The sequence below is a fragment of the Macrotis lagotis genome, chromosome 2, assembly GCF_037893015.1.
Source record: "Macrotis lagotis isolate mMagLag1 chromosome 2, bilby.v1.9.chrom.fasta, whole genome shotgun sequence".
In the NCBI taxonomy this organism is placed as follows: Eukaryota; Metazoa; Chordata; class Mammalia; order Peramelemorphia; family Peramelidae; genus Macrotis; species Macrotis lagotis.
Genome location: NC_133659.1, coordinates 28486384 through 28512949, shown reverse-complemented (window position 1 = coordinate 28512949; position 26566 = coordinate 28486384). Strand labels below are relative to the sequence as shown.

The 26566-nt window shown below is 41.6% G+C and overlaps 1 protein-coding gene across 2 annotated transcripts in view; it reads left to right on the top strand.

The window, feature by feature from the left end:
- ELAVL4 (ELAV like RNA binding protein 4) overlaps nt 1-26566 on the top strand; it is a 137820-nt gene that overhangs the window by 953 nt on the left and 110301 nt on the right. The window lies entirely within an intron of this gene.

The following is a 26566-nucleotide window of genomic DNA, read 5'->3' as shown; positions in this document are numbered from 1 at the left end:
GATTTGAACTCAGAGCTTCAGATCTAAGATGGTTCCCACTCCACCACCTGTCTTTGAGGCAGATTGGGGGCTCCCTTGGCGTGTACTCAAGTCATGAGAACACTATTTGTGGTGTGAACCTGGGCAAGTCACTTAACTTCAGGGAGTCTTAGTTTTGTCATCTACAAAGAGGGAATTATAACATTCCCAGGCTCGTGATGAGGTTCCCGTGAAATAATGGATGCAACGTGCTCGTCAAACCCGCAAGCCTTATACAAGTGCCAGCTACTATTATTGTTACTAATGTTATTAGGATTATTTCCCTTCCTGTTGTCAGAATCTCCCTGAATGGTCATTCTAAACTTGCTTTCTGATTTTGCATTTAGTGCACTGACTGGCACGTAGTAGGTGTTTACTAAATGCTGACTGACCAATACAGTAGGTGCTTAATAATTGTTTATTACTTGCTCTGCTTCTTACTTTCTTCAGTGGCTGCCACATGTAGAAGACACTTAAATGCTTATTGTCTGACACAGTAGGTACTTAATAATTGCTTCTCACTTGTCTGTCCCCTATTGAACACACAGTTGGCATTTTATAAATGCTAGTGAATTGGTGCTTTAATTACTTAATGTTGGGCACAACTGTCACTCCATTTTTCAAATCCAGCCTAAACATTTTAGTGTCGATCCAGAACCTTCTTGGGTTTGGTGCCAGGCCCCCTTCTTCCTTAGACCCGAGTTCATTTGTCCACTTCCTGCCTCTTTGCCCTGGAACCCCACTTGTTGCCTATGTCTCATCTCCTCAGGTGGAAAATTAGCTAATGCTCAGGATATGGGGCAGGTTGAGTAGAAACTTGGGATGATGTGATGACTTTGTCATTCAATATGGAAGAAGACCATGACATCAGGGTGGTGACACCATGACAGGCTCATGAATTGGATTTCAGAGGGGGGCTGTGCTAAGTAACCAGCCTCACTTTCTCCTCCAGAGCCAGATATGAATCAGATGACTGGTGATGGTCTTGGATGCAGGGTGGTCAGGGTTAAGTGACTTGCCCAAGGCCACACAGCTACTAAGTGTCCTGAAGCTGAATTTGATTGAACTCAGACCCTCCTGACTCTAGGGCTGGCACTACCTACTACACCACCTTGATGCCCTAATCACAAATCACAAAAATAAAATTGCACCTGTGATTCCTTGTCACCATCCCACAGTTTTATAGGAGAGGAAACTGAGAGATGCCTGGTGGCCCTCCCAGCTGGGAAGGGGCTCATTTTTGGACTTCTCACCCACTATTCTAGACTTGTGGAGGTAAGGGACTTGTATCAATCCATAAACATTTGTGCCAGGGTCCTGTGGCAAATACTGGAGACAGACATGAAGCAGGGCAAGCAATAAACAATTATTAGCCATCTACCATAACTCAGTAAGCATTTATGAAGGACCTGCCATGGGCCAGGCCCTGTCCTTTCCCCTGAGGAGGGGGGTTCACTCCAGGTTCACACCTCCTCCCAAAGCCTGAGATTTGATGGGGGAGACAACTTGCAGCTAGATCTAGGCCCAAACCATCTAGAGACTGGATCGGTAGGAACACCCTGGTGGAGGCTTCTTGTAGAAGGTGTAGTAGAGTTGGATTGCATATATGTAAGGCAGAGGATGTCACTCATTTGAGGTATGTCTGTGAGCGTGTCAAATACATTATGGAACTCTGGGCGTGCCCAGGAAACAGGACGACAAGAGTTCAAATCCAGCCTTAGACACTTACTAACTGGGTGACCCTGGGCAAGTCACTTCACCCTGTTGTCCTCAGTTTCTTCATCTGTGAAATATGTTGGAGATGGAATTAGCAAACCATGCCAGTATGTTTGCCAAGAAAAGCCCACCTGAAGTCAGTGAAGTCATGACTGAACAACAGTGACAAATGTCATTCTCCACATCTTGCTGTTTGTTACCTGTCCCTCCCAAATCCCTGCCCCCTTCTTTCCTTTTGCATGGATGCCAATTTAGTTGGACTATTCCAACAGCCTATTTGACTTTTTAATCACAACAAAAAACCAACAAGCATTTTTTCTCTCTCCCATTCCCACCAGAAAAAAAAAAAGACAAACAGCTCTTCTAACAACTACACACAGTTAAGGAAAACAAATTCTCTCCTTGGCCATATGCAAAAAATGTGCATCTTCTTCGGTGCCTCATCTCCCTGCCTCAGTTAATACTTATTTATTAAACACCTATTATTGCAAGGCACAGTGGTGGTCCCTGGGGATGCAAAGAAAGGCAAAATTCAGACCCTTACTTTAGGAAGTTCATGTTTTAACAGGAGGAATAACCCATAAACTGTGTTCATCCTAGACACATACTTGGTATCTCTTCCCAAGTCAGTCCATCAAAGGGATTTTTCCTAATGCATAGATCTGAAAGCCATCACCACCTCTCTCCCCAGTAAAATGCTATGGCTCCCTATTGCCTCTAGAATAAAATGAACTCTTCTCTTTGGCTTTTAAACCCTTTCATAACCTAGGTCTACCTAGCTTGATTATATGTCCCTTTCTTATCCTGTACTCTGGGGTTCAGGCATACTGAACTTTTTTTGTTATTGCTCTCACATGACCCTTCCATCTCCTACCTCTGAGCCTTTGAACCAGCCATTTGTCTATTCCCTCTACTAAAGTTTAAACTTGGAACTTACAAACATCATTATTTTTGCCTAACCTTTGTTTTAAAACTTGACTCATGACATCTTCGTTGGTAATATGGGTTAATTTGTAGTAATAAATAAATATTAAATTCTGTATGTGGCCATTGACAAGTTTCTGTTGGAAGTATGCTTGAAGTCTTTTTTCCAGTTCTTTTTCTTCTCCCAGGCTGTGGGGACCCTTGCTCCAACCCCATTTACCTTGCATGGCTGTTCTGTAAATGCTTACTTGTGTACATTCTGTCTTCTCTAGTAGATTGGAACCTTCTTATTTTTGTTTCTTTAGCACTTAGTAGGGGCTTAAATAATGATTGTTTTTTTGAGTGATCATGTCTGTGAAGCATGGTCTTAACATAGATTAAGTGGGAAACCGAGAAAAAGCCCAAAGACCCTTCCTAAGAGTGAGTGTCTGGGTATGAGCAGGGGCCAGAGCACCTGCCTTCAAGTACTGTAGTTTTTATTTGGGAGAGAGAAGCAGATGAAGCTTTGAGCCGGGTGCTGCTGGAGCTGAGGGGTTTTAGAAATCCCAGTCACATTATTGGATTTTCTTTGCCTATAATAAGCTCTCTGTGTTGACAGGTGACAAATTGTGAGCTGTAAAGCCCCACAGAAACTAGAGCTGTCTTTTTCCCCAATTTATGGGCTTTGTACAAGTTTGGAGAAGTGATAGCACACAGATTCCAGGAGCTGAAAGGGGGTGCTGAGGGAGTCTCTTTTTTTCTTGTTCATTTTTTAGGCTGTGAAAATATATGAATTTAGAGTCAGAAGACCTTGACTTGTTCCTTATTAACTTTGTCTTTGGGCTAGTCACTTCCCTTCTCTGGGTCTCAGTTTACACTTCTGTAAAATGAGCGGGTTGCATTAACGAACTAGGGAGAAGTCCTAAATTCTCTTAATATGGGCTTCCTTGCCTCTTTCAGGTCTAAAGACTATTCCAGAGCCCCAGGAACTCTCAACCAACCATAGGACTCTGGTCAGTCTTTTGAAAGCAGCAATTTAAAGAATATGCTACAGTCCCTAGCCAATCTCCCTTGGTTGTCTCTTCATTTTCCCCTTTCTCTTACCCAACCTTTTTTTTTTCCATCTTCCCTCCCTCCTTTCCTTTCTTCTTTCCTCCCCTCTCTTTTTTGACTTTTTTCTTTTCCTCTCTCCCCTTCTTCCCCCTTCTCTTTTCTTTTTTTCTTCCCTCAGTCGCTCTCATTCCTCCCTCTCTCCCTTTCTTTCCTTCCCTTCCCTGTTTTTCCCTTCACTTCCTCTTCCTTTTTAATTCCTCTCCTTTTCCCCTTCAACTTAACCATCATATTCTCCAGAAATGGAAGATCTTGGATCTGAACCCACATCCACTGTATCTTTGTTCCCTGCCCCATTGATTGGACCCTAAGTAGTAGGGAGGCCTCTTCCATCTCTGGGCTCAGTTTCCATTTCTGTTAAAAAAGTTGCTTCTTTTACTAGCCTCCAAGGCTCCTTCCTGCTTTTAGGTCTGATATCCTGTTCTTCATGTTCTCACCCTTGGATCTCAAATCTCACCTTCGTCTCCCAAGACGAAATTCTTTGACTCCCCTACCCCTCATGTCATTATTTTTCTCTTCTTTTTATAAGACTGAAACTAAAGTTAACAGTGATTACAAAGCTGTTGACTCACAACAACCATGTGATTTGCCCCTTTTATTGACCTCTTCTGCAGATGAGGAAATAGAAGCTCAGTCAAGGTTCTCTGAGGCAGGATACTAACCCAGGACTTCCTGACTCCAAGTCTAGCCTGTATTCATTTTTGCCATCCAGTCTTGCCTCCCTCCTGCAGCATAGAGAATTGGCAGTTGATTCAACCCATACTGATAGAGAACATTCTACCAAAGCATCTGTGATAAGTGGTTATTGGCCTCTTCAGAACTACCAAGGACAGAGATCCCAGGCAGCCCCTTCTACTTTGGGTTGGCGCTCACCTCTAGGAAGGTTTTGCTGGATGATGTCCAGCCTCATTGTCACTCCCACCAGAGCAAAACCAGTTCCTCCTCCATGTAACAACCCTTCAGTGCTTAGACATAGCTGTTGTGTCCATCCCCAGAGAGATTTGGGGACTTGTCCAAAGATACTGGGCTAGTTAGTTGCAAAATTCAAATAAATCATTTGTTTTCCTGCTTCTAGCCTTTCATAGGTCTTCATTTTCCCTTTTCTTATTCTAGCCATGATATTGACCTCTGCGGGGCTCCCACCCTTCTGTGTATCCCATCATCCCTTGTGTAATTGGTGGTGCAGTGAGCAGAAGGCAGCTCAGTGGCACAGTGGATAGAGCCCTGGCCTTGGAGTCAGGACAGGAGCTTGAATCCAGACTCAGATCCTTGACCCTTACTAGCTGTGTGACCTTGGGCAAGTCACTTAACCCCAATCTTCTCACATCCAGGACCATCTCCAGTCATCCTGATTCATATCTGGCCACTGGACCCAGATGGCTCTAAAGAGAAAGTGAGGCTGATGACTTAGCACAGCACCCTCTCTCAAATCCAGTTCACATGTCATGGTATCACCTCCCTGATATCATGGTCTTCTTTGAAAATGAAGGATAAATAATTGATTTGAGCTCCTTAGAAGGGAAATATCATCAGCAGCAGCAGCAGCAACAGTAATAGCAACATCTGATAAGAGGGTTAATCCTGGAGTCAGGAAACCCTGAGTTCAAATCCAGCCTCAGGCAGTTGTGAACCTTGGGCAAGGTCCTTTACCTCAGCCTGCCTCAGTTTCCTCTTCTGTAAAAGAATAGCCCCTACCTCCCAGAGGATCAGATGAGATCATATTTGTAAAGTGCTTCATTGCATAAATCTGCTGGGGGATGATATCATCTGGTCTGGGGCTCTAGTTTACAAGGGCAAGGAGGTTGCCTGTGTATCATAAGAGCTGGGTGTAGGACTATCATTTTAATCCCATATAAGAAACAAGGGCCAGCCTAGAATTAGAATAGCAACCTTCATTAATGGCTTGATTTAAGCAGATTCTAGTTCCTGAGTTGGTAGCACTAATTAGCTGTTTGACATTTCCCTTCTATGGAGCCCAGGCTGATCCAACACCAGGAATGACCTTTTTTCCTCCCAATTTTCTTCCCTGCCCCTCCAGTGACAACTCTTCCCTTGGGCTGTGCCCCAAGCTGACCAGAAGCAACCCTGTCTTTGGCACAGGCTGGCCTGGAGACCCCTTAGATTCCATGGGGCCCACCTTCTAGTTCCCAGAGTGGAAAGGATGAAGGGTTGGGAGGGGCTGTCTTTCCTTGGATAGGTGTGGAAGTTCCCTAAGGGCAGGACTGGTTTCCTTTGTAAATTAGTATCCTATCCTTAGCTTAAAGCCCTTGGAGGAAGCAGTAAAATGCTTTTCATTTCTTCCTTCAGGACCATTCCTTCTTTTCTACTACTACTACTACTACTACTACTACTACTACTACTACTAATAATAATAATAATAATAATAATGATTGTTATCTAGCAGATATTATTATTATCTCGTTTAGGTGTCATAATAACCCTGGGAGGGAGGTGCTATCATTCTTTTTATTATACAGATGGGGAAACTGAGGCAGACAGGTTCACCAAGGTCAGGAATCTCTAAGAATCAGTTGAACTCCACTTTTTAATCCCTGTATCATCGAGTTGCCTCTATGAGACAACTAGACAGACTTGTTGGCTCCTAGCTGAGTAGAAGCTGGAAGGAGGGAATATTGATCATTTGTGGCTCTGTAGGAGACCTCTCCTAGCACCATCTGTTGAACTGAACTGGTCTTTAGAGATCAGTTGATTGATTGATCGATTGAGCCTAGCCCCCTGATTTTACAGATGAGGAAACTGAGGTAGAGCTGGTGTTGAGGCTCTGGCCTTCTCATCTCAGATCCAGTGTCTTTGTACCTCTCCAGACTGGTTTCTTCTGCTCTGATTGAACTGGAGGAACTGTAAGTGGTATATAATTGTGAATTATTCATGTTGCTATTAGCCAGGCAGGCCCTTCTCCCTCCTCCTCCCCACCCCACTCGGGCACGTCTCCTTAGACATGTTTTGAAGATAATCAGATTCACACACTCATGGGTCTTGGTTGCCTAGGGGAGGGCTCTCCTGTGGGACCCCCCCCCCCCCACCTCTGCATCATCCCTTTATTCACAGTGTATTCTCAGCAAGAAGGATGCAATCTGGACCCTGTCTCCCCTTCTCTTCCCTCCCCCACCCCTTGTTATTAATCTCTTCTTAAAAGTGCTTATGCCTGCCCATTCTCAAACCTCGCAGTTGGTTCGGTGTGATTTCCTTTCTCCTGAACTGACTGTTCTGACCTCTGACCTGAATCCAGGATGGTGTGGGGAGGAGCAGGCAGTTGATCTGCTGGCCCATCTTCTGTCTCTTTGCACATTTGCATTTCTGCTTTGATTGGGGAAATTCTCCCTCTCTCAATTCCTAAACATTAGGAAGATGCACCCAAAGGTCCTCAGCAAGGTGAGATAGAGCAACCCAAGCTTGAACTGAGGAGGCTGGGGATTGGATAATTAGGTGGCTAGGAGCCAGAGAAGGTGTCCTTAAGGGAGGATGGTGGAGATGGAGGACATGGGTGGAAGGAGATGATCGGCATAGACTGCCTGGGGTCTGACAAAGACCTCAGTCAAATTGTCTATGTGTGTGATATTTGGGATATCTGGGTGCTTTGGATCGTAGAATAGATTTAGGGCTCATGGAATGGAACTAAATACTAAATTGTCAGAGGACTTGAGAAACTGTCAATGGAGTCCCTCCTTTACAGAAGGGAAAATTGAGGCCCAGTCAATCAACAATCATTGATTAAGTAGATGCTTAATATAGACCAGGCAGGGACAGAGCCCCAAGCCTGAAGTCAGGAGAATTCATTTTCCAACTTTAAATCCAGCCTCAGACACTGACATGCTGTATGACCCCAGGCAAGTTACTTCACTCAGTCTGCCTTACTTTCCTCATCTGTAAAAATGAATTGGAGAAGGAAATGGCAAACCATGCTACTATCTTTGCCAAGAAAACCCCAAATGGGGGTATGAAGAGTTGGACACAGGGGTGACTGAACAAGAAGCTGTGCCCCATATCTGCCCTCAGATATTCAAAGGCTGGGCCTGTGTTGCCCTGTGAACTTTCTCACTTTGAGACTTAGTGTGTCTAGACTTCTTTTGCTCTCCAGGTGGGTTCCCAAGGACTGTGGATGCTGTCAGGAACTCATCTTTGACCTTGCCATGGCTCCTCTTTTTTTTTTTTTTTAAGGATTTTGCAAGGCAAATGGGGTTAAGTGGCTTGCCCAAGGCCACACAGCTAGGTCATTATTAACTGTCTGAGCTCGGATTTGAACCCAGGTACTCCTGACTCCAGGGCCTGTGCTTTATCCACTGTACCACCTAGCCGCCCCAATGGCTCCTCTCTTAACCCTCTTATTTATGAACACATTCTCTCTCCTCACCCACTCAAACCAGGAGACTGTTTTTTGGGTTTTTTTTTTTTTTTTGGTCATAGATGCAAGATGGAGGTTCTTGAGAAGGGGAGAACTGTAGTTATGCTTTTTAGCAATATTACTTTGTCAGCTGGGTGGTGGATAAATTGGAGACCAAGTTAGGGGCTATTAATGAGTGTGTGAGAGAGGCCAGGGGTCTGGTCTAGAGATGAGAGTGACCCTGGGGGAATGAGCAAGAAGGGAAAGGGCTCCTATGGGAAAGATGGCAACTGATTGGGTGCATGGGTTGGGGATCATTGGAGGAAAAAAGGAGGTTTTGTGGAGACTGGGGTTTTGACTTGTTATTCTAGTCTCATTTTTCTGCCTTTCTTAGATTTTTTTGGAGAGAGAGGTGAGCGGTCATACTTCTCTGTTTTCACAGCTTGCCAGAAGGATCTTTGTGACTGTCCTGGACATCACTGCTCTCCCTTTGGTGCTTCCTAGGACAGTGATATAACCAGGCGTTTGGTGATCCTGGTGTAGTGTTTCTAGGTCATTGTGTTTTCTGAGACAATTCACGGTGGGATGTTTGCCTCCTGCCTAGGACCATCCCATCTCTTCCTCCCCATCACTGCTTCCCTTTGGCTTTCAAGGACTGAGTTGTTTTTTTTTTTTGTCATCTAAATGAAACTTGAGCCCATTCAGGTGATACACCATTAGCTTTCTTTGTTTCTTTCTTTCATTTCTTTTCAAAAATGCATCACTGGATGTGCAGGAGAACTGAAAGGGAACAATTTCTAGGAATGGGACAAGCATTAAATAAAGTGTGGTTTTATCCTTTGTCATCGAGTCACGTAGATTTTCCCAAGTGTGGCTGGTGCTTTGGGCCCCAGAGATTCAAGAATTGGACCTTTTAGTGGCAGAGCCAGGGAAGGCTTCTAGTAGATGGGTGGAGAGTCCTCTGGTGAAATCAGGTTTTCCTGGAAAATTCCAATTGGAGATCCCCAATGATTTTAAGGATGATGTTCAAACCCTCCTCCCTGAGGATGGCTGCAGCTGGAGTGCCTTTGTCTTTTGCCTTTTGAGGGAGGGGAGGAGGCTCTGAACCTTGTTCCTCAGGGGCACAGGAGGTGATGTCTTCTGTTTCTGTTGTCCCCAGGGCCTAGATCTTAAGCCATAGTTAGACTTCTGCTTCAGGTGGGCCGGGCTGGGCAGTGCCAGCCCAGGAGGGTGGGGCTCATTGCAGAAGACTTTGAGAAGCATCCTGCTCCCTGCTTTATTCGGGGTCTTCATTTTCCAAGGACCATGAACCAGAGATGTCTGTTTTTGTAGTTCTCCTGTCCTCTTCATTGGCTCGGGGACCCAGAATGTTGGGAGCAGTGGAGGAGGACTTTGGGATCTGCTAATTGCCTCTCAAATTTTCCGTGCCTCCATTTTTTTCAATAGTAAAACAAGGAGACAGGACTGATTGCAGTCAGTGTGGTGTAGTATAGGGAACCTCTACCTTCTCTGCCCAGAACCCTTGGAAGTCAATCTGGTGAAGTCTAGCTTCTTCTTGAAAATCCTGCTTTTAAATGAACAAAATAAAATACGTAGTAGTGCAAAGGGCACCAGTTACTTTGAATGGCAGTTATAGAAATGTTTTTAGAAAGGTAAGGTTAAGAACTCTGACAGAATTCTCTGACCCTGTGAAGACCCTCAAAAAACTGCCCCCTGCCTCAATTCCCCAGCCTGTCCTCTGAGCCACCTTGTGTGTCTCCAGCCCTTTCCTCCCTTTCCCATGTGTCCAGTTGGTAGCTGGGTGAGGCTAGTCTTGGGCCAGCAGCCTGTCTTGAGGAAGACCCTTTCCCTGTAAATCTTTCCAGGTTTTTCTGAAATCTGTCTGCTCATGATTTCTTTTTTTCCCCTTTCTTTTTTATTTTTTCTAATTATATGTAAATGTAGTTTTTGTAGTTTAACTTTTGCAAGCTTTTTAGTTCCACATTTTTCTACCATCTTCCCTTACCTCCCCCTTCCCTTGGTAGCAAACTATCTGATATAGGTTGTACATGTTTTACATATTTCTTTATTAGGCATGTTGTGAAAAAAACATTAGAACTAAGGCGGGGGGAAGATCACAAGAGAGAAAGAACAACATAAAAGAAGTTTTAAAGAGTGATTTAAAGAGATCATCTCACAATGTTGTTATTACTGTTGCTCTCCACAGTGTTCTCCTTTTCTGCTCACTTCACTCAGCATCAGTTGTGCAAGTCTTTCCAGGCTTTCCCAAAGTCTGGCTGCTCATGATTTCTTACAAAACAACAGTCCTCCATCACATTCATATAGCACAACTTGTCCAGCCATTCCATAATTGATGGGCATTTCCTCAGTTTCCAGTTCTTTGCCACTACGAAAAGAGCTGCTAGAAATATTTTTGTACACATGGGTCTTTCTCCCCTTTTTTGATCTCCTTGAAATACAGACCCAATCGTGATATTGTAGGATCAAGGAGCATATACACAATTTTATAGCCCTTTGGGGTTACTTCCAAATTGCCCTCTAGATTGGTTGGATCAGTTCACAACTCTCCTATCAGTGCATTAGACTTCCAGTTTTCCCACATCCCCTCCAATATTGATCATTTTCCTTTTCTGCCAATCTGATAGGGATGAGGTGGTACCTCAAAGTTGCAGATCACCCTAATCTTTTAGGGATGCTGTGGAGAGAGATCCCTGCTGTGGGAGGATCTTATCCCAGCTCCTATGTTGATGCAGGACCACATTAGGACTGGAGGAAGGGAGGTCCAAGGGAATAAAGAGCAAAGCAGACCTCTAATTCCAGGACCTGTAGTTCCCTGCTTCTCTCTCTTCTCATCTATTAGTCTGGTTGTCCCTGCTGGATTTTTGGTTGTGCCCTGAGGTCTCTAGCACTCCCTACCAAAGTCCCAAAATAGTTTTTATATTTTTTTATTAAGAGATATGAACATTTTAGTCACCAGACCGCATCCTTGGGGCTCTGAAGTCACTCCTAGGGCTGTCATTAGTGACATGGTGTTCCTATTGGACTTTCCCAGACCCCCTGCCTTGGCCACTTGGGGGATTCCGCTCCCGATGCAGGCGGAATCCTTGGCAAAGAGGCTGTTGCTGGCTTCATGGATGGCAAGAGGATTCAGTCAGGACTTGTCCTGAGCTGATTTAGCAGTTTCTCTTCTCCATTCCCATGTGGTGGGGACTGGAGGTGTTTCTCCTACTTCTCTCTTAAGTCCTGCAAAGGGTTAACCCAGGGTCCACATGGGGCATTTCCATCTCTTTCCAGAGAGCAAAGCAGAAAGAACAGTGATGGAATCCACATTCTTTCTTTTGAGAAGTCCTTAACTAATCAGAAACAAGGCAACCATGAGGCTTAATGTTTAAAAAATACAAATCAACCAGAATTAAGGGGTATTTGGAGTGCTTCTGAGATCCAAGATCCTCTCAGGGACTGTATACAATTTAGGTTTTTGAAATCAATCAGGTATCTCTTTTCATCTTAATGATCACATATTTTTAATGCCACGTTGCAGAAGAAATGATGGATGTGTAGTCAGAGGAAGTATTTTGCTTTCTCTGTGTCCTTGGCAAGTCCCATTACCAGTGGGTGGTGCTGAGTTCAAATCTTGCCTCAGACACTTAGTAGTTGTGTGACTCTGGGCAAGTCACTAAGCCTTCGCTTGCTTCAGTTTTCTCATCTATAAAATGAGTAATGGCAGTAGAACCTCCCTTTCAGGGAAGATCAGATGTGAAGTTATTTGTAAAGTGCTCTGCAAATCTTACAGCTCTATATAAATGCCTGTTGTTATTATTGCTATTCCCCAAGTGGTAGTTTTCTCCTTAGTAAAGTCCTTCCAATTCTAGATCTTGTGTGACATGGGAAGAGAAACTGAGGAAGTGACTGGGGAGCAAAGCTGGCCTTGTAACTCATCTCCTGAGTCCTCCATATTGGTGGCTCAAGCCTTCTCCTCTGGCTGATGTGTCTGACCCACTTTAAAACTTGGAACTCTGTTTACTTTGTTGAGTTATTTCTTGGAGTGTATACAGAAAGTAAGGAAGGCAGGGTGGACTTCTGTGTTAAAGGCAGGAAAGAGAAGAATTGTTCATAGAGTGACTTTCTCCATGTTAGTTCTGTACTGAGGGCTTTAGAAATATGATCACATTTTAACATTGTTTATTTCATATTTTCTTTTTATCAAAAGATATGAACATTTTAATCACTTTCTTTGCATAATTGCATAATTCTAAATTGATTTCCAGAATAGTTGAAACAACTTGCAGTTCCACTAACAATGCATTTGTACATCTATTTTTCTGAAACCCCTCCAACATTGAATTTTTCCATCTGTTCATCATCTTTGCCAGCTTGATGAGTAGTACCATGGGCCAGGAGGACTAATCAGGGACTTCACTGTGGGCTTTTTGGACAAGGAAGATATAAAAACTATTTTGGGACTTTGTTGGGGAGGACTAGAGACCTGTGAAAGGGGAGAATAGGTCATGCCTGACCATCCTTATTTCCTTTTATTTAAGAAACTTTTTTGATGATTCCTGGGCTGTTTGAATGGGGGAATGCTACAGACATAGTTCCTCTAGATTTCCTCAAAAGTTTTGGAAGTGATGCTTCTGACTCTCCAGACTGTGCCTTAGCTCCCTTGTGTTTGATGAATCTTGTCCTCAAATGTAAGCTTCCTGAGGGCAGGGCCTGCCATTCTTCTGTCATATATTTTATCACAAAGCCTAGAACATAGGAATATTTAGCAAATGCTTGTTGCTTTAACTGCCAGCCTGTCTTCCAGATTCTGCTGGAATCTTATTTGTAAAGATGAACAGTTGTGTACAGTACTGTGGTTTGGGATGAGGAGAGTGTTAGCATGAAGGGGACTCTCTAGTACAGTGCCCCAGGGATCCATAGCTACACCAGCTAGGTCTTCATTCCAAATCATACAAATGACGTTTGTATACACACATATAAATGTAAATACGTAACTGTTTATTTATACATGCATATATATATATATGCATATGTGTGTGCAGTACGATTATTGATTTAGCAGGTGATCGTTTTGGGAGGGATATCTGAAGACATTTGAGTGATAAGCAAGGCTAAGTGACATGTCATAAAGATCCATGCAGACTGCTACATTTAGGTTAAAATTCTGAACTTCCTAAGTTCAGGCTGTGGTAAATAAAGGGAGCTATGAAAAGAATCTGAGATTTGAGGGATTACCTGCTTAGCCCCAATCTAGTGCTGTATTACAACCAGAAAAAAGAATTGCTGTTTCAAGTAGCATTGTTGGAGCTTCTTGCATGACAGAGTTGTTGACTTCTTTTTTCTGTGCCTTGGTTCCACCAGACCACTTCTGGAGTGTTAATATGCTTGATTTTGGAGCCCACAGCTAGAGTAGGACATGTGTATGTGGCGTGTGTGTGTATGTGTGTAAGAATGCCTTAAGGAAAAGAGATTGAACTTCCTCTGCTTGTCCCCAGTAGGTAGAACTAGAAACCAAGTCAGTGACCCTTTGTGGAGATGGATCCTTCATGGAGATGATGGAAAAGACAATTTCTCAGGCTCCATATAAGACATAGATACATCACTGCATCTTTGGGGGTCTATTACAGAGTCTGTTCTATGTTGGACACATTGTAGAAACGTGGTTCAGATGTGCTCTCTGTCACTAGCTGTATGACCACAGGCAGATCACTTCATTGGACCTCAGTTTCCTGATTTGTAAAGTGAGGGGGCTGGACTAGGTATCCTCGTTATCGAAATCCTAGGTGCTAAGATGATAAGAATGTATCCTTTTATCCATTCCTGTTGAGTAATTCCTTGTTTTTAAAGAGTTGCACACTGCTTGTGACCATCTTGTACATCTTGCTTTGGATCATCCTTAATTTCAGTTCAGTTCAGTTCATATGTTCCATGACCTGGTCCAGCCGCACAACATTGGAAGACTTGGGGCTAACTGTACTTTCCCAAAGATCATCCAGGCCACTTTCTTCCTGTATGATTCTGGAGCCAACTCAGTGTTCACTTGATTTGTGAAAGAGTGGATCAGTTATAGATTGTCCATTATTGTCTGGACTAGAGGCTTCCCTCAACCACTTGGTTTTCTCTGTATAGACAGGTCAAACTCTAGATGTATATTGGATCTCTTTCAGGAATCATTGACGGGAATCCAGAATTGAAGAACAAGATACAGTATCAGTTACAAACAGGAAATGGGGATTGATGAACACAATGCAGTGCCATTTACAAACAAACATCTGAAAGATGTGGTCATTGATCACAAATCCTTCCCTTGACATCTCCCATGGCAGGGTTGAAGACCATTGGCAAACAAAGTTCTCCCCATTTTCTGTCTAACCTGATGTAGTCAATCCTCAAGACACCTGATCTTTCAGTGACTCTTGTGTGATTTTTGACATGGCTTGGGAGACCCTTTGTTTCAGAGGAACCTTTAAAGGGTGTGTTTTGCTTGGAAGTATTCGTGCATAATTATGGTCAGCCAATAGTGAGAAGGGGGAATTTTGCCTTCTCAACCCTTTTCAGTCAGTTGTGTGGTGGACAAGACCTTGTTGTGGATTATTGCTTTGATAGCCTTCCAGTACCCTTGTAAAAGGAAGACTTTTGGTGTGTGTGTGTGTAGATAAGACTCTTAAAAATTTCATAAAGTAAGAGTAGCCTTGTGGGTTGGTCAGTATTGATATTTCTGTCACTTATTCCTTTGATAATCCCAAGGGCCAGTATTTTGTCCATTCCCTTGGCATCTTCCCTCCTTGGGTTCTTGGAGTTACCTAGATTTCTGTTGGACGTACTTGATCTAGTTTAGCTCTTTTCTCCACCTTTGACTTCTTAATTGTTACATCTACGTGCTCATGTAGTAGCACATCTTAGACTATGGATTTCAAATTCACATATATGGATACTTCCATAAAAATCTTTTCTGCTTTCATCCTTAAATGCCGTTGAGATGACTTTACCTAGTTGAGTTTCTTGATGAGCTTTCTTTAAATTTGTTCTTTTCTCCCAATATCAATAGTCTCACTTTATGCCAGGCCACATGTATTAAGTGCTGGGAATACAAAGAAAATAAAATTCAGTCTGTGTCCTTTGGGAGCTCACATTCTGAGAGAAAGAGGGAAGAAAATATACAGAGCATGTACAAGATACTGCTTGCTAATCTTCCACCATCTTCCCCTCTAAAATTGGTCTATATTCTAACCCACTGTTGTCCTTGGCTTCCATATCCTTCTTCTGCCTGTCAGATTAAGTCAAATGTTTGCTGACTTGGGAGCCTTTTTCATTTCTTGGTTTCCTTATTATGTCACTGAATTAACACTGGTTGAACATCTTTCTTAATTGATTTTAAGAGGTGTCAATGTCCTTTCCTTCCATCTATTTCCTATTTTTGTTGTTAGTAACTTGCTAAAATGAATTGAATTGAGTTTTTTTTATGCCATGTTTTTCTCATTTTACATCTTTTTCTTTGCATTACTTTTGATGTTGACTCCAGTCACTATTATGATGTTGCATCTGAAACAGGTTTAAGAAATACTTAGACATTAGTATAACACGATTTCTTGTCTGTTAAAAAGATACTCAATTAACTGTATTTAGAATATGAGGTCTTGAACTAGTAGAGGGAGCTTCCTGTATGAAGAGATTGGCACTTTTATCTGCAAACTCCTGTCTTGCAGAGTTGGACTAGAGCAGAGGTATCAAACATGGGCTATGTGCTTATAATCCCCAGTATGGCCTGAAATAGATTAAAAGATATCTGGGAAATATTTTATGAAATAAATAAAATTAAAATGAAAGATACATAATGTAATATGTGGTTTTCTATGTCAGTATGTGCCCATGAAGATCCCTAGGTATGGTTCAGTGGTCTCTGTTTCTGTTTGGGTTGGTCACCTCTGGCCTAGAACATTGAGAGGTTAAGGGGCAGCCAGTATGTGTCCTAGAGACACAAAGCCTCTTGGCTTTGAGGTCGACTCTCTACCCACTTAGCCACATTGTCTTATTGGGTGGTTACTAAATCGAATATAAACTGGAGTTCTTCACATACTGACTTTGTTCTAGATTATGGTGATTCCTTGGGTCTAAGCCTGCCTCAACCAGAATGGGGTAGGCAGCTTCAAGTGATTGCCAAGTCTTTCAGTGTATGTGAGGTAAGGAATATAAACAAAACTTAATCCTTATCTTATAGATAAGGAAAATAAAGCTTAGAATGGGGTGGTCACTTGCCTTTAAGGTTTGATAGAAAAATCTGTGTGACCTTGGAAAAGTATTCTTCCTGTGTGTGACTTTTTCTTAGACAGAAAAAGAGAGGATTAGATAAAAGTTTAGCTCTGAGATAATAGCTTTGATTCCTTATAGATCTTACTCCAATGGAACCAAGATTTGGTCTCAGATCTCTGACTCCCAAACCCAGTCTTTTCTTGCACCCTTGATGTGTGAGAAGCTCTGGACAGGGCTTACATTCTTCTTTCTCTTTTTATCCCAGAAATACCTAGGGTGGGGCCCATAGTAGGTGCTATAGCTGATTTGATAATATACTGGAGTTGATAAATGAGAGAAGGGACTTAAATGAGAGAAGGGACTTGAATGAGATGGTTTGGGACCAGAAAGAGCTGATTTTTAGGGGGAGGGGAACATGGGGATTCAAAGACATAGAATATAAGATATTCCCTACTTTCAAGGAACCTGGTTTTTCCTGAGGGGTTAGAGGGTGCACTATTACATTCACTTTTTTTCCTGGACTTTTAGATACACGTGGCCATTTTGGTTAGGGGTCTACTAAGAATTGCTTATTTGTTTTTCCTTCAATGTAAAGCTCATAGGAAGCTATTTTGGTCCCTCAGCAATAGCTTTGAATTCCTGGCCTCCAGCCATTCCCAGTCTTGGATTTTTACTGAGTGTGCACCATGCTGCCCCTTGCTTGCATGCCTCAGCTAGGTGAGCTTCTTCAGCACGTGTTCACAGCAGATTCAGTCTTGTGGAAACACCTGCGTTGGGGGAGAGCACGGGGGTGCTGCACCTGCAGAAGGCTCTCAGCGGCCTTATTTTCTGGTCTATAAATATGCCTCTGAGGTACCCAGCAAAGGAGGCTCCTGGCTTTTTGTGGGGTTGAGGGGCTAGCTTTGGACTTCAACCCCCTGGGCTTTTCTAGGTGGGGTAGGGAAATCCCTTCTCTCCATTAGCATCTGGGAACATGGCCAGTTAAAAATGGCCACAATGGATCTAGCATAGGAAAAAAGTGAAAGTGATGGTGTGCAACCCCCCCCCCCCAAAAAAAAACAACTAAGCTCCTTGAAAGTAGGGACTCTCTCCTAGTCTGTCTTTGGATCCCCAGCACCTGACACATAACAGTCCCTAAAGCTTTTGATAGATATAAGTTACTGAAACATAGGAAAGGGAACTGTATGAAGAGGGGGTTGTCTGAAGGGTTGTTGTGTACTAAAGGGAGGCAGGATTTGGACCAATTGGGGAAAGTTGTATATTGGCACAGGGTTCATCAGCTGTAGGGAAGGAAGAACTGGCCAGTAGCATTTCTCAACCCTTGGAATGAGGCATATCAAAGAACAGGGGGTCTCTTCCCTCTGAAGATCTTGAAGCAGATTCTAGATAACCAAATGACCTATAAAGATGTATTAAAAGCCTATTATAAGCCAGAGCTAAACACTGTAAAGGGACCACAGCATTCTAACCATGGAAGTGGAAGGGACCCAAGAGACCAACACAGTTATTTTACAGATCAGTCAGTCAGTCAGTCAACATTTACTAAGCACCTACTGGGTGCCAGGTCCTGTGTTAAGGACTGGGGATACATATTAGGAAAAAACAATCCTTACTGTCCAGGAGTTCACAATCCAATTAGGGGAAAGAAGATATTCTACAAAAAAAAGAAGTAAAAAAGAGGGATTTGCTGGGGAGAGGGGGAAGGCTCTCTTTAAATTAACTTTTGGAAGAGTTCTTTGCTTAGCTCTATAATCTGAGGAAACAGACTGGGCCAGATTAAGTAATTGACTCAGGGTCACAGAGAGTTAAATAGCCATACCAGGATTTGAACTTGGGTCAACTCACTATATGATAAATTCCAAAATATTCCAGATTACCAAAAGTGCTGGTAAAATGAGAAAGCAATTTGTCAGAAATTAGATTTTTTTTAAAGACAGTTTCTTTAAACCATATACCACAATAAATGCAAAGTAGATGCAGGAAATGAATATTAAGAATCATGCTTTTTTTTTTAAAAAAAAGAACCCCAATTTAGATACCTTTTATAGCTGAGAATAGTGGAGAAAATCTAGACGGGGATAGAGGCTGGTGTAAAAAATAAAACAGATATGTCACTTACATTAACTTGAGAAGCTGTTCAAAAAAATAAAATTAATGTGATTAAGATAAGAAGGGAAAACTTGGGGGAAAATATTCTTTGTAAGCAGATATTGATGATGAAGACCTAATGTCTTAAGATTTAGAGACAACAGATTTGTATTAGGAAAAAAGTCATTTCCCAATAGTTAAGCAGTGAAAGGATATAAATGAAGAGTTCTCCATAGAAGACTTGCAGATTCTCCAGAGATAATACAAAAGAATACTCTAAAAAACTAATAATTAGAAAAAATGCAAATCAAAATAAGCAGCTTTTAGCTCAGCCTCAGTGACTTAGTCTGTAGGCCCTCACCTGATACATTGGATCACTCTGAGCCCCAGGGTATAGATAAACAATTCTTTAAAAAAAAGATATTCCTAAGGTGATAAGTTGTCCAGAGTAAGAAAAAGCCCCCAGCAATGAGATTAAAAATATTAAATATAGGAGTTCTCTGGAGTCTCAGGAGTTTCTCACCAAAGTCTAAAACTTTTTATAGCCTGCTTGCCCAAATAACCCACAGCTGAGTCAAACTGCTCCAGATTTGGGCTACAGTGTCTTAGTTTATAATAGCTGGGTTGATGCTATGGGAGAATGGAAATTAAATTACCCCCTTCCTCGACTCCTCTAGTCTCCTAACCTAAGCTAAGTAATTAAGTAATGCTTACTTAGCAAAAATGTTGAAAAGATGGGAAAAGTCATTTCTAGAGGACTTACAGCAAAATGGTACATTAAAACATTTTTTTTTTTGTAAGGCAATGGGGTTAAGTGGCTTGCCCAAGGCCACCTAGCTAGCTAGGTAATTATTAAGTGTCTGAGGCCGGATTTGAACTCAGGTACTTCTGACTCCAGGGCCTACACCACCTAGCTGCCCTGTACTAATACATTGTTAGTGGAGCTGTGAATTGGTTCAACCAGTCTGGAAATCCATTTGGAATTGTGCAGAGAAAATGAGTAAAATGTCCATACTCTTTTCAAAGCAATTTCACTGCTATGCATCTGTTTTTAATAATAAAAAGAAAGATCATCTATGTAAATATTTATAGCATTGGCACAAAATCTGCCTCTTTGTAATTTACCCCTTTCTCCGCAATCATTGTTTGAATGATAGCTTTTTGAGGACTTGAAGATATAATTTATAGATTAGAGAGTGTTTAAGAAAGTACTTACTTTGTGACAGGCATCTTGCTGAATATAAATATAAGCAAAAAAGAAAAAAAAATACCTGCCCTTGAGAAGTTTATATTCTAAAGGGAAGTTGTCATTTAAAAGGGTGGTGAGAGAGAGAGAGGAGATAATGAAAAAAAAAAATGACATTAATGAAGATTCTGGGGAGTGTAACTGGCCATTGGAGAAGACCTTAGAATGGCGACATCTCCAGAGTGAGAAAGTTTCCAGGTTCCAGGAAAAGCAGCCTTGGAATCGGGAATCTGAACCAAGTTAGACAATGAACATGGGGAACATGGCAGGTGGGGAGCCTTCCTTAAATGGTGATTATATCCCACAAGTCTTTTGTTCTCCAGGCTAAATAAACATCCTAATTTATGTCAACCATTATAAAGCATGGATGCTCACCATGATGGTTATTTTCTGGACTCTACATAAGGAGTGTGCTATATTTAGAACTACTAAAACAACTTTAAATTAATAAATTAATTAAAACAACGATATTAAACAACAAATGTTCAACAACTCGCTCTGAAGAAGAAAATGTATACAAGAGACATTTTCATGTGTAATCTGCATTGTAACATTTTTTCCCAACACTTTCGTAAGTCTAAATAATCAACAAAACTTATAATCAAGCCCTGACTTGTAGCCAGCTAATGTCCAAGTAAATGCTTTAACAATCAGCTTCTTCCTTCCAGCACACCCCTGCTCTTACTTAATCTAGCAATACTCAATATAATTTACATAGATATTTAACCAAGTACTCCATTTACCCTCCAGTGTGGGAAGAATATAATGGGTCAGTCAACAGTCAGCAAGCATTTATTAGGCACCTATGGTTTCCCAGGCACTATACCCTATACTCTCTTTCCAGAACCCTTTTAATGATGAATCCTATAATTTTGTTTTTTCTGGGATACCACATTGACTTTGCATTCCACTAAAGCTATTATATTTATTTTATTCAAAATACTCTCCAATCTTCTTGTTAAAGACCATACATGCTATAGTTAGAACACTGGGCATGGTGGCAGAAAGATCTGAGTTTGAATTTAACATTGAATATATAATTAGTGTGTTCCTGGGAAAGTCACTTAGCTGCTTTCTGCCTCAGTTTCCTCCTCTGTAAAACAATAATACTAGCAAGCACCTACATTAGAGGCTGTTGTGAGGCTAAAACAAGATAGTATATTATAAAGTATGTTGCAAAATATAAAGTTATATTAATGCTAGCAGTAATTATTTTTGCTTAATCCCATCTGGTGCTTGCATCTTTTGAATCTGATCCAAGAGTAAGAGTCTCCTTTGTCCTTACTATATCTAATTTTACTACAATAGTATGATCCCTACCCTCACAGCTGTCCTGTGTCTGTGCCAGGCTTGTGGTCTGTTTTGGGATTTCTTCACCTATTTTCTCTCTCTATCCTCAGAGGAAGCCTTGAAGATGATATCTCATCTATTTCCTGCCTCCATCAAGCTTCATCCAGATTCCCTTTGTAGCTGTGATTCCCTGAGGAGAATCTCTTAATATAGGATGCTCTGTGACCCTCCATCCTCTTCTTACTGTCCTGTCCTGAAAAAGAATTAGCCTTTCAAGACCATTTCTCAGTTACTGGTTTCATCCCATCAAGTCTTAGGCCACATTTGCCACCTAGTATTAAAACTCTAGTTCTTGTGTAGAGATATTTGAGGACATGGCTTTCATTGGCATTTCTTTCTCTCTCTTTTTCTTTTGTGACTCTAGGTATCTCTCTAACAATATCAGTGTTATCTGTGAATTTTCATAGTTGTCTTTATTACTCTTATTTTTCAATTTGAAGGTTTTTTGATTAAATGTGCAAGATTCTAGGCAAATAGAGTGGTACCAGCACTCTATCTCTGACCTGTTATTCCTATATTTTAAGCCTTGGTCTGGAAGTCATATATTTAATTGTACCCCAAATTCCCTGGGTGGAAAAGAAATGACTTTAGGGCAAGGACTTAAAAATTTTTTTTTAAACTTTTACATAATGGCCATCACTTATTTGTTGAATTAAGCCGAATACTATTTTTTCACAATATTTGACACTATTCTGTCTTTTGAAATTCTTTAAATCCTGACTCCAGTGAAAGTATTAGTATTGGTATATAGAGGCACTGAGGCTTTAAAATTCAAATGTGGTGTTTTCACCATCCTTAATTAACTAAAAAGTTTGAGAGAAATGCTACCAGATCTGTTCCATTTTTCTCTTGTTTTCTTCCTTCCAGTTTTGTCCATCAGTGTTTTGTTGAGTCTCTCTGTGACCCCATTTGGGGTTTTCTTGGCAAAGATTGTGGAGTTGTTTGCCATTTTCTTCTCTAGCTCATTTTATAGATGAATAAGCTGAGGAAGTTAAGTGACTTGCATAGTTACACAGCTAGTAAGTGTCTGAGACTGGATTTGAACTTAGGTCCTTCTGACTCCAGGACCACCTAGCTATCTCAATTGTAATTATACTTGAGTATAATGTATTCAAGTTGGTCTTCAGTATATTTTCTGTAGATTCATTTTCCCTGCCATCCCTCTCTCCTGCTTTATAGAGTGATATTTCTCATGTTCTTTTGTCATCTTCCTTTGTAATTTTGCAGATTTGTTTATATTCCTAAACCAGTGCTGCCACATCTCTGTGCTACGTACTACCTTTATCTATTTCTAGGCTCTGAGTTTTGTCATTGCAATAGTTTCTCACCACTTAAACTTCTGTGGGTCCATATTGATTTCCATCCTTTTATCTGTTTCCCAAGTTAGGTTTTGACTGCTTGTTTTAATCATTCAGGCTTGAGTGATTATAATTGTGTTGTATCCTATTCTGATCTCTCTTGTGTCTTTGACCTCTTCTTAGATAACTAGTGGATGATTTAGAAATGTTTCTCACATTAATAATCCATAGTCTCTTGTCTAATACAGTTGATTTAATTTTTTGGTGATATACTGAACTCACATGCCTAGTGTCTTTTGATTCTTTTTTGAAGCTATCTGTAGGAATTTAGACTTGAAACCTGACCCTTCTGATTATTTATAATAGGACTTTGAGCATTTAGCATCCTCCCTGGGCCTCAGTTTCCCCATCTTTAAAATGAAGAGGTGGGATTGAAGTTTCAGAGCCTTGACCAATTGTCTCTTATATTCTAAATTCTTCCAGTGTATCTGTTATTATCAGCCTCCTTTCGTGTATTGAAGTCACTGAAAAATCAAAGGAACCTTGCTTTGTTCTCGAATGTTTTCTTCAGTTCTTTATAAGCATTCCTTTCTTCATTTCTGGAACAGATGTCAACGTATTCTTGATTGGCACTAATCTGCAGGATGCTCTCTCTTTTTGCTTATTTTCATCCTGAGTCCTGAAAGATGCTGTGATTTGGCTACCTAGCACCCAGTTCCTTGTTCTTTTCTGTAAAATGGAGGTGATGGACCAGCATTCAATGAGGGGACCCTTTCAACTCTGAGACTATGATCCCCTGATCCAGTGATTCAAGACATATAGCCAGGCCAACTCTGCTTGTTTCCTTTTTACTTTTCTCAGCTAAGTATTCCTTTCTTCCCCAAACCACCCATCTTCTTATTTACTGATTTATATACCCATGGTGATTAAATTCACTTTCTTCATAGTTTTTCTTTTAGGTTTTTGCAAGGCAAACGGGGTTAAGTGGCTTGCCCAAGGCCACACAGCTAGGTAATTATTAAGTGTCTGAGACCAGATTTGAACCCAGGTACTCCTGACTCCAGGGCTGGTGCTTTATCCACTACGCCACCTAGCCGCCCCCATAGTTTTTTTGATAGTATGCCTCCCCCAATATATTATCTCTTTAATAGAGCAAGACATTCCATGATGGAATAATAGAGAAGCTGAAATAACCTGAGCCTTGTTTTTCTCAACTGTAAAATAGGGATAATCATACTTTTGTTATAATACTGAGAAAGTAGTGAGGAAATGCTTTGTAAACTTCTGTTCATTTGGGAAGGCAATGAAGTATGATGTAGAGAGCTTCAGTTAGGAAGGTTTGGGCTTCAGATCCTGGCTCTTTTGCTCTTGGCTGACAATTTGCTTCCTTTCTGTTTTCTAGGGGCAAGACTAGATGTCTTCTAAGGATCATCCTCCTAACTCTAATTCTGATCTTACAATGTTTAAAGCTCCATGGAGATGCTATTTATGATCCTTCTTGCTGATGTGCTGAGATTTGGAGATGGCAATTCCAATTAATATAGTTTCCCTCTCCATGGAGACGGCTCTTAACCCAAGTCTGAGGTTCAGGCGACTTGAGTCTAGTCTGGATCTGTTTCCAAGTCAGTATGAGAATTTGGGGACATCAGCTCCTTTCTCCAGCCTTAACTTCCTTTTTCTCTTGTATACTGAGGCATTCTGGTCCTTTCTACTAATCTGGTCTAGGTTCTGTAGGGGGTGGAGTTGCTGACCAGTGAAGCCTGGGGTATAGGCCAGATGTTGGAATCTGGTGAAGAAACCTGGGGATTCCTCTTCTCAGCTCCAGGTTTTTAAATGCAAAAAAATAAAATTCTTAGAATTACAAAGGAAACCAAATTGTAATGGATTGTTGTTGTTTGGTCAACCTCAGAGGATTGTTGTGAGGCTCAAATGAGGTATTAAATGCAAAAGACTTTGCATTGAAATGTTGTGTGAATGTCTGGCAGGGAGGGGGGAATGAAACATTCCCCATATGGGTGGGTGTGTGTCCATCCATCTCAGAGAATTCTTAGGAGGAGGATCCCAGGGCAATAGAGAAAGCTTTGAACTCGGGATTGGACCTGGCTTCTCCTTCCTACTCTGGGACCCTGCAAGGTCAACCCTTGGCCTCTCAAACCCTCTCTCCATGTCTCTAAAGTAGGTGATGATTTGTGTTTCTTCCCACTTTTAGGTGGGAAAAGAGAAGGATCAAAAAGTGGAACTTATGATTTCATTTATAGGAAAATCCCAGATGAGGAAACTCCCTCTGGTGGTACAGGTTGGCACCAAATCTGCAAGTCTTTGGGGGCTGCCTGAGCGACTTCCCTAGGACCACACTGCCAGGATGGGACACCACCAGAAAGTACCCAAGGCAGGGCCTGAATGCTGGCCTTTCTGGCCCCAAGGCCAACTCTCTAAGAGTCAGCATTTTATAGATGAAGATTTATTTTACATAGTATTTTATGAAACTTATTTAACATGTTTTCTAAACATTAAAGCCCTATATCAATGTAAGCAGTTATTAATATAGAAAATAGCTATAGCAACAGCAATAATTATAATGAAATATAAGAATCTACTACAAAGGATTAGAGCTTCTCAAAAGTTGACATCCAAGAGTGTCCCCCTTCCTCGCTCCCACTTCTTACAACTGCCTCTTGTATTTTGAAATAAGCCTTGAGCTTTTCAAAATTTTTTCAGTGTCTGAGAAGTACCTTGCATAGACATGTAAGATGACCAGTATTGGTTGGGAGATATTTGTGGGAGATATTGGTGGTTCATGGATATTTGTCAAGGGACGAAGACTGAGGGGGTGGGGGCTGAGGATAGACCTGGGATTTGTGCTGCTGCTGCTGCTGTATATCAGTATATGGAAGAGGGGTGGCCTGGGAGGTAAGAACCAAAAGCAGTGAATGGAGGCAGCAGAGAGGGAGACTGAGGCAGAGTCTAAGGAAAAGTCGTTAATTTCCAAGCTGAGGGGTTCCTTCTCACTGCACGTGTGTGTGTGTGTGTGTGTGTGTGTGTGTGTGTGTGTGTGTGTGTCTGTCTGTCTGTCTCTGTTGGACTGGAAACCTTCTGAGTCTCCTTTTCACTCTGAAAATTTAGGTGAATTCTCCATCATGACTCTGTTTGAGCCATTGTCAGAGACTTGGAGTATACATTTTACCAATCCAGAAAACCCACCTCCCTGTAGAGAGATGATGGGCTTATAATGGGAATTTGTTTTTGTTTCACTTTGCCTATTTATTACAAGGGTTTTATTCTTTATTTTTGTAATGGGCAGGGAATTGGGAGGGAGAAAAAATAGATTGTTGTTAAATTGAAAAAATTAAGATTTGATGAAGAAACCATTGCTGAAGGATAAATGGACAACAGCTAGTTCAGGTGAGATTCCTGGAGTTACCTGCTCTGGCGTTTTCTGACTCCATAGGTTAATCATCCATTTGTGCTGTTTGTGGCTCAAAGTTTTATCCTGTGATCCTCTCCATTTCATCCCCTGTGTTCTCAGTTAAGAGGCAGTATATAGAAGGGAGAAAGGTGCCCCAGGAGAGGTTGTCCTGCCCAGTTTCTTCTTTCCCTCCTATTCCTGGATGTCTGCATCTTTGAGAGAATTCTGTGGATTCTCTTGGGTCTTTTTGGCTCATGCTATTCTTTTTTTTTTTTTTGCAAGGCAAATGGGGTTGCAAAAAAAAAGTGGCTTGCTCAAGGCCACACAGCTAGGTAATTAATTATTAAGTGTCTGAGACTGGATTTGAACCCAGGTACTCCTGACTCCAAGGCTGGTACTTTATCCACTATGCCACCTAGCTGCCCCTGGCTCATGCTATTCTAATACTTGTCTTCTTCCCAATAATTTTGGGTGCTAGGTGGTTCATGGATCAATGTTCCCATTTCATAGATGACTAAACTGAGGCTTCGAGAAGGTTCAGTGGCAGATCTGTCTCCATTGGGTGGCAAGTGGTCACCCAGCCTCTGCTTAAAGACTTTTGGACAGATCTAGGTCTATCTCTTTGTGTCTGTCCTGTAGCTCTTGATTCTTGGCCAAGTGCACCAACTCAAGACAGCCCTTCAGATGGTTGGAGACAGCTCCCATGTCCCCTGAGTATTCTTTTCTCTAGTCTAACTATGACTCTGTTCCTTCAACTGGCCATCTTGTAACACAGACACAAGACCCTTCCCTCTCCTGGTACCCACCTCTGGACACACCTAGCACTTAATGGTGTC